General features: G+C 41.4%; 1 long non-coding RNA gene across 1 annotated transcript; it reads left to right on the top strand.

The window, feature by feature from the left end:
• Positions 1 to 238: 238 nt before the first annotated feature.
• Positions 239 to 6,294, top strand: LOC121906586. Its single transcript, XR_006098679.1, has 4 exons — positions 239 to 2,057; positions 4,990 to 5,130; positions 5,657 to 5,773; positions 6,114 to 6,294. It is a non-coding gene; the product is annotated as an uncharacterized LOC121906586 (long non-coding RNA).
• Positions 6,295 to 9,403: the final 3,109 nt, after the last annotated feature.

The raw sequence follows: 9,403 nt of genomic DNA, 5'->3' as shown, positions 1-9,403 counted from the left end.
TCTATCCATTTTAAGCTTTTCACATGTGATTTAATGCTGTTGGTTAGGTTAAGGCACAAAAACACCTGGTTAGGTTTGGGGTAGAATGATCATGGTTTGGGTTAAAATAATTAATAAAATGCTGTAAAAATGTCCCAACGTGACGGTAAAAATTAACAGTTTAACGGCAGTAAAAGGCCTGACGTGACGGTTAAAATGTTGGGTAAAAATATACCAATGTGACAGAAAAAATGTCCAATTTAACAGTATCCAATATCCCAATGTGACGGTAAAATTGTCCCAATGTGATGGTAAAAATGTCTGGTTCCCCTTCAGTCGATTCACTCAGTACAACACATATAGTATGGGATATCACTGCCCCTGCGTGACCTGACTGAAGACACCTCTACTCATGCCTTTTAAGCAGATGATCTCTGGTGACGTACGTGAGGCCCCGCCTGCAGATATATACATCCTTCACCACAGTCAACCATCTGTTCTTATGCTGTTCACCTTACTAAGGACACCTCTGCTGAGTCAGGCTAGCTAGCTACAGCTAGTTAGCTCAGTTCTTTGGTAAGCTACTCCCAGCTGGAAGTTAGCTTAACAGCCCCTGTTGGTGATAGCCACTGGCTACCCACAAGGCGCTAATTTCATGTGCGTTTCATCCACGGGCTTTGTATCTCGGTATGAGCACCAACCCTAAACAGGTGAAGAAGAAGTTTTCAACAAACCACTGACTACCCACATCACAGTGCCTGGCTATGGACAGTATTTGAATTTGGATGAAGTCGAAAAGGCTGGTTTGGTCAATCCTGGAGCTATCCCTGTTAGTTTATCTGGCCCAATCCCACAACCATTGCGTGGGTGGCACTACAGCCCTCCCATCCAAGCACTGCAGGTTCTTCACATCTTAGCTGGAGAAGATATGCTGGGCACAGGCAGGCATCGCCCATGCTCTGAGCTCCATCACCATGCTTCAGACATATCAAGCCATGTGTCTGGTGGAGCTTGGGAAACCGATGCCCCCTGACAGTCCACTGGCACCACTTCTCAATGAGGTCAGAGTTGCCACGGATTACATTCTCCACGTGACAGTGGTGGTGCAGAGACACCTGTGGCTGACTCTCTCTGATGTTCCGGATAGGGACAGGGCTGTTTATTTGAACGAGCCATTGTGTGCTGAGGGTTTATTTGGGCAGTCAGTCGACACTATTTAGGTGAAGTTTGAGCTGAGGAAGAAGCAGACAGAGGCTCTGTGCAGCATAATCTCCATACATGATGTGAAACCCAAGCAGCAACCCGGTCAAACTCTGCACTCCTCAGCTTGAAGCAAGGCTCCGCCACCAGGCTTCCAGAGGGGCTCAGCTCCTAGGAGGAGAAACCACACTCCTCCTAGCTCTGGGACTGAGCGGAGAGGGACTCCAGCAGCAGGGAGACACTGCTGCCCCTCATCTGTTGCCACCCAAGAGGCCACCTACATGTTCACTTCCACTTCTGTTCAGGGGTCCAGTCCCAAAAGGTATTGCACTCCCCTAACACAGTCTCTCAAGCACAAACCTCCCCCATAAACACAAATGCACTTTTGTTGCCTCAGGTTGTAGCCCAGTTGCGTTAAATGTTTCTCAGGTGGCCACAGCAAGTGTTCCCAATGTTTGTCACTTTCTCAGTGCCCCAATAAAGTTCTTTCAGTTCATTGTATGAATATCATGAATGTTCAACTGTTGAATCCAGTAAAAGGTGCATTTTGTACTCAAAACACTGCAAATCAAACAAATCGGGGCAGACTGGTGATGTCATTTCCTACACCAGAGGGTGACAGCCCCTCCCATACAGTGCTGCAGGTCAGTCGGCTAACAGTTCACCTCCCTCAATGGCGTGCATGCGCAACTTCTCAGTGGGTAGACAGAACCGTTGCCATGGGTTACCAGTTACAGTTCCGGGTCAGACCGCCCCATTTCCTCTCTGTAATAAATACAGTTGTAGGAGAAGAGGCAGCAGTGGTAATGAGGGAGGAAATAAACACTCTGTTGGACAGAATGCAATAAGCATGGTTTCCGCTTCAGGGATGAACAAAGGTTGGTACAGCTGTTACTTTGTTGTTCCGAAGAAAGGGGGAGGGCTTTGTCCTATTCTAGACCTGCGAGTGTTAAGCAAATACCTACAAACTTACAGGTTCAAAATGCTAACAGCCACTGAACGCTATGAGCCCGGGGGATTGGTTAACATTTTGTTAGAGATCTTGAACAGTGCTCTCCTGTGGCTTTTTCAACTTTTTTCTAACTACCTTATAAAAGAAAACAAAGACACATTATATTGACGTCAACTGAAATGCGTCACTTCTCGTCACTCAAACGTAAGTATAGGTCATTTTTGGCGACTGAATTTACGACCTAAATGGGGTGAAATGATACATGAAAAGCAAAAAATGGATAGTCATAACACGCGAAATGACTTAAGAAATTGTTATTCATACACTATTTCCTGACAGCAGGTTGTTCTAAATTCGCAGCTAATTTGTGTGGTGCAGCTCGTTTTAATTTGTGATGCGTAAATCTACACTTCGTAAACACTTGCATCTAACTTACAAGTCTAAACCTACAAACAGCTGATGCAACCAACTCCAGGGCCCCGACATGGGTTCACTCTCAAGATTCTTTGTATGAAAAGAATTTTTTTATTTATAATTTTAAAATTTGATTCAGTTATTTGTAAATGCTTGAGAATAGATGTATTAAAAGGGAAAGTGGGCTCACTGAGACTGGATATCTGAGACTGTCCTTCCAAGAAAAATAACAGGATCGGTTGTTTATGCAAGTGTCCCAGAACAACATGTGTTTATGTACTAGTAGTAATTATGACTGGAGCAAAGGAGGAAATCAGATGATGTTATTTAGAGCGACAAAGTCCATGTGGTGAATGGATGGGACAACAAAACATTGGACTTCATCATGGGAGGTCACTGTTTCCAACCGCAAGACAATATTGTCTTTTTAAAATCATGACAACGATTGTATCCTTACCTACCCACATGGTTGTTATTGTAACCATGATGACGAAGATCCCCTGACCTTAAAGAAGTACTAATTTTAACCCAAACCACAATCCTTAACAAAGTACTTATTTTAACTCAAACCATGATCTTTCCCCAAACCTAACCAAGTTGTTTTGTGTCTAAGCCTAATTAAACCTTTACCATTGCATTATCATCATCATAAAGGGCATGGACAATTTATGTTGTCCCGATAACTGCAGACAGTGGCTTTAGATCATAAAATGCTTACATGTTTATGGACCAACAAAACCGCTGCAATGTTTTAACTTACAGTACCTACTGTACATGTGGGTTGATGCTGTAGGTACTGTACGGTAGTTCAGCCCCATCAGCTTTAAAAAGCTGTGGCAGGTTCTCACAACACGCTACCCGTCCTCTAAGCCTAAAGGGAATCAACAGCATTGTGACTGTCTAGGCATACTTAAGCTTCCCTTTGTTTCTTTGCCAAAACAGGGCTCATAGAGTAGTCGCATGTTACCCCAGCCCATTCTCACATCATTGCCCTGTCATACAGAGTAAAAGGCTTCAGTTAGAGCCGCAGTGTTTAAGGACTAATTAAGGTATGAGAAAGAGTATGAGAGTGACGTAGAGAGCTCACCTGACATGGAGTACTTTAAGTCATATAGTAATTTGACCATGAAAAGAGAAAGGGAAATTATTGCTGTTTTGTCTCTGATGAAAGTCACTTACTGCTGGAGAATCAACCTTTAAGTCAATTTTAGCTGGAGGTCAGACATCAGTGGCTGTTCCTTAGTAAAGAGAAACTGATTTATGTTAATCAGACCATTGGTCAGATTACAGTCATAAGTAATGATCTCATTTTTGATTGCAATTTACAGAAAAGGGATTTAATCTTACCCCTACACACACACAAACACAGATGCACACACTCCTTTCCTTCGTGCTTTTTCAAATCTTGAAGCTACATCTCAGACAGACCTAATCTGGGGCTGAAAAATTCCTAGAATGCCCTGCTTCCTCACCACTTTGATCTGGGGAAAGTTTTGCAAATTCTGTGTGTTGAGAGCAGCCCCCTCCTCCCACCCTGCCACCCTCACACCAACAGCCTCCATCAGCCCCCTGGTTCATTAGCCGACCTTTAGCCACTGAACAACAATTAGGCCTGTCGTTCGCTCGCTAGCTTGACTCTGCCAGGCTGACTGTGCAGCGAGGAATAGTCCCTGACTAATGATTGGCTAAAGAGACCTGACAGCATGTTACAGCCACAGTTGTAATTGAATACAAGCTCTAACAAGCCTTTGAACAGGAGGAAGAAATATTTCATAAGCTTGATGCAATTTGGTGGGTACGTGTAATGAAAATAATGAATGTGATTCCCTCACATTTTTAACTTATAATTGATGGGGGGTTTTTTGTTTTTTGAAATAATAAAACAGATCGAGGCAGACACAGCGAGTGAATAATTTGAGTATTTTGATCCCTCCTCTCTTTCGATGTGGCAAAAATATTTCCTTGGCATTTTTCAGATGTTTACATACCAATTTGTTCTGTTTTCAGTTTTTATAACAAGACTCATGTTTATGGAAGCAAATAAGGGTCATTAATATTTTGAGCTTGTGAAATGATAATTTCACAGCCTGCAGTTGTACCTTTTGTGTGCATGTGAAAAAAAATTGCATGCACGTATCTGAATGTGTGAACTTGTATATTTATATATTTGTAAATGTGTAAGAAAGTTTTGCCGCTGTAGAAATAGTTTGTGCATGTGTGAAAAAGTTTTGAGCACACATATAATTTGCACGTGTAAAAAGTTTTTGAAGCTGTAGAAATATTTTGTGTATGTGTAATTAAAATTTGTGTATAAATAGTTTCAACAGTGAGGTTTCACAAAGTCTGAGAAGCGGGCACACAAATTTCCTACCTGTGTATGCAACACTGAAATTACAACTACAAAGTGCAAGTTACAAGCATGAATTTTGACTCTGATTTTACAGCTGAATCTGACTGGTCAAACGTAGAGTCAATCTGTCCAATCAGAGGGCACATGGTTCTGTTGCGTTCATCCCCCCTGCAGGTCCTGGAAGATCTAGTCGATTTTTTAAGATGGACGACAGTGTGGGTCTCCTGCAACCCAGGTAGATTAAATTTTACTTGAGGATGCTATAGATAATAATGGTAAACATTTAATATGTTGTGTATTTAGCTTGCAGTTAGTTTGCTGTTATTGTAAGGCAACTCAACTGTCCAAATGTATATTTACATATTCAGGAAGGCAGCTTTATGTATCCAGAATAGAACAGTAATGTAGCTTTAGGATGTTAGCAAATGTCTACTAGCATTACCAAAGTAGCAGCATCAACACTGACAAGGAACTTTTCAAGCTGAAGGCAAACCAATTGCTCGGCCATATTACATACTGTTGCTCTGCTTTGTCATGTTTGACTTAATAATGTACACACTACTAGGCTAACCATTAAATGTACTGCACTGTCATTGATGATGTTGAAGCTTTATTTCTAAGATCTGTCTAAGAACGGTAATATCCAGTCTTCCCTTGTGCCAATAAGCAAATATTTCACTTTGTGTGTAGTTGCTAGATACATCTGTGAGAAACAGCACTGTATTTGCTAGTAGACATGAGTTGTCATTCTCCTATTTCAGATACTGAAGGAGGCCAAAGACTACAGCTCCATCCCAAAAGTTCAGAGGGCCATGGTACTGTAATGAAATGAGTGTTATCAGGGTCTAGGATGCCACAACTTTGATCCAGAAGGCCAGGTGAGCCATTCCATCCATTCAGGAGCCATTGTAGACACACAGATCAGCAGGAGGCATGGCATTGCATGAAAATGTATCAGTGACTCCACTGCTGTGCAAGAGGTAGTTGTTACATCATACATACAAAATATGAATATTGTTCATCCAGTTAATCTATTTGGCATGAGAGTCATTTCTGGTCAAACTGTCAGTGCTGCTTTCTGAAAACAGAAAAGTAACAAAGTATTTCAAAACAATACAGGCTGCATCTGTTTGTTATTAATGTTTCCAAACAGCATCTTTTCTTTTTTTCTCTTGGCATTTAAGGATTCTTTGAGATTTTTAATTGTATTTTTTCCAGAGGCCACAGAGACAAAGGCTTGCCCCTGCACCAGATGAAGACCACCTGTGAACTATCGAGTCACCCAACCACATCAAACTACATATTTGCCGTATTAAATTGCCCTCTGTATAGCTGTTCATTTATATTTGTGACTTGTAATCCAATGTTCTATATATAGTTATTCTTGAGACAAATAAATTCTTACAACTCAAAAAAGTCATAATTCATTTTGTATAGCTTCTTAAAGACTGCATGTCATGATTAACTATTTATTGATTTGTCCATGCTATTACTCAAAATTAAGGTGAGGGTCTAGTAAAAATAGTAGGGCTGTAGTCTGCTGTTTGACTGGTCAATTAGTTGGTCGATATGCTCTCGTCCGACTAAATTCTCATCGAATAATCTCTGTGTTATTTTCATAAGGAGAAAAGTGCTACATCAGTAGCTTTCCAGGATTAATCCATTATTTCCTGCGGCGGGAGGGACAGACTAACAAATTACCTGTGAACACCCCCGTTGTTTTCACAACTTTGAACTCACCCAACCTAATTGAGACTGCTGGGTCTAACTGTACTCAATGTTTACTGAACGTACTGAATGTTTACTGAATCTGTGTTTCTCCATAATGACACAATGAGAACCCCCGCTAGGCCAAAAAAATTTTTTTTAATATTTGATATCCGAAATCCGAAATAATATATAATATTATCCGAAATAATATTTGAACTCGATAGCGTTTTGGAGTCTCTGTGCAGCACTGTTCCGGTACGGGAGTCAACCTCTGTCGTTGCCTGGGAAACTATTGGAAGCGTGGCTCCGTTAAGGAGTATGTTTGCGTAGCGAATGGGAAAGAGCGAGGGGCAGAGAAGTGACGGTGGATGCGAGCGGGGCAGAGAAAAAGGTCAGTAGTAAGTTGTCAGTCTGGCAGTAGATGTACAGACTACAGTGTGTCGTTAATAAATGCTAAAAAGTCATGTCTGTTGTTTCCCCAAATGCTGGAAAAGTAAAGGGGGTTAGCTCCAAAGTTTGCAACAATGGGCTAGCATAACCTAAAGACACAAAACAGAAATACAGAACAGAGAAATGTGTGGCTGCCGAGTTTACTGTGCACTCTGTCCCGTTACATCGCCCCCCCCCCCCCCCCCCCCCCCCCCCCCACCCTCCGCGCAACTAATCGATTAGTTGAAGATTATGTACGATTTTAGTCGACCAAGATTTTCTTTGGTTGACTACAGCCCTAAAAAATAGTTAATGGTACAATGATGTAACAAACATGTATTTGTTCGGAAACAATTCACGGTAGTCACTTTATTGTCAAAGAAATAATAGCACAAGAAATATTATATAGAAAATAAAATGTACATAAGTAACCTAAGTAACCTTACAGTATAAAGAACCTCAAACTATTTACAAGCTACTAAGCTACATCCTCATACCGATGAAACTGTACTTTCTGTGACACTGTCACTGGATTTTAGATTCTCCAAAAACAGCAGTTTTTGATGACGGGTGTGTGACCTGGACCAAGAGTTCCACACTGCCATGCAAATACTGTCTGTTATCTGCCACTGTGTCTGGCAGGTCAGCTTTTACCTGGGTGTCATTCCTGAATCTGATCCACTGTGCAACACTTCCTCCTGCAATATGTGAGCCTCCATATGCAGCAGCGTTGGAATTGTCTCTAATCATTGGTTGTAGCATTTCCTTTCCTCAGCGGTCAGTATTTCCCAGCATATCTGACCAACACACTGAGCAGGATCCTCAGCGTCAGAATCATCGACAATCTGCACCGTTTTCCACAGCCCCTGCTGTGCTCCTGTCCACTGTTCACACTTCCACTGTGAACTTCTGTTGGATCACAGAAGTACCCACAGGAATGATCTCAACATCACCTCTACCTGTACCAAGACACAGAATAAGATTAAAATGCAAACCAATTGCAACACAGAAAATATAATCAACTTCCTGCCAATTTACTGGCTCACTTTTGCCATCAACCTTACCTAAGCTAACAGCTAATACTAACATTAGCTTAGTAAGAAAGTCAATATGAACGTGATACTATCTTCACATTTACAATGAAACTTCTGCAATCCCACAGCAGCTAGACTGTCCTACATCCATAAAATTGTAAATACAAAGAAGTGGGCTAGCGTTCATGTCTAACTATGTGTAATTACAGTACATGTCTTCAATCTTGGTTTGCCTTCAGCTTGAAAAGTTGCCTTGCCAGCTGTTGATGCTGCTACTTTGGTAATGCTAGCAGACATTTGCGGACATCCTAAAGCTACATTACTGTTCTATTCTGGGTACATAAAGCAGCCTTCCTAAATTTGAAACTGTGCATTTGGACAACTGCGTTGCCTTACAGTAACAGCAAACTAACTGCAAGCTAAATACACAACACACTGTGAAATTATTTGTGAACATCATTTCACAAGCTCAAAATATTACTGACCCATATTTGCTTCCATACAGTACAGGTTTTGCTGCTCCAAACAGCTGCTGATGGGGTGCTTGACAAGCAGCTTGTTATTTCATGGACAGTTCACATCCAAGGCTCAATCCTGCCAATGACATTAATTGTTGTTATACATGTTCATTGGGCAAAACTCTCCTTTCTGATGCCATTGAGATCCTGGACCGCTTACAGCTTCTCCTGCCCAACCAAGCTTGCATAGCTCATGTGTTTTTCAAGCATACATTCCCAAGTATTCCTGCTGTTTCTACAACATTCACTAATCAGAACACATGAAAAACAAATATTTAGATTATCTAGCTTTGCCCTTATCATAATTTTGCAAAGCATTTGTGAATAATTTGGCTATGTCATTTGCAGGGCACAGCAAATAGGCTCCGTGCAAAATTTGTAAAAGTTGGAATAGAGTGAGGGGAAAGTTTTCTGCACTCGCTGTGGCCAAAATTGGGACAAGAAGAAGGAATTGGACATCAAAGGCTAACACAGCATCAGAGTCCAATAATCAGGACATCCACATTAGACAAATGTCACAGAGCGAGCAAATGAAAGGCTCAAATGATGAATTGGACCAAATTACACAGAAAAAACAATCAAATATTAAAAGAGGGCACACCACTTTTCCCCTCTGACATCAAGGGTACACAGCAAGTAATCACATGACTGAAATGTTCATCATTGCCTCCATTTAGTGTAAGAGTAATAAAAGACATGTCAGAGCTAGGAGAAGAATCCCAGCCTGGCCTCTCATTACCCACAGGGGACAGAGAGACTTTGGGGCCTAATAAGGACATGATTTAGGCAAATCAGATCGTTATGATAATGGGGCTGC

The sequence above is a fragment of the Thunnus maccoyii genome, chromosome 11 (genome assembly GCF_910596095.1).
Source record: "Thunnus maccoyii chromosome 11, fThuMac1.1, whole genome shotgun sequence".
NCBI classification, from domain to species: Eukaryota; Metazoa; Chordata; class Actinopteri; order Scombriformes; family Scombridae; genus Thunnus; species Thunnus maccoyii.
This window is presented reverse-complemented; position numbering and strand designations above follow the sequence as displayed.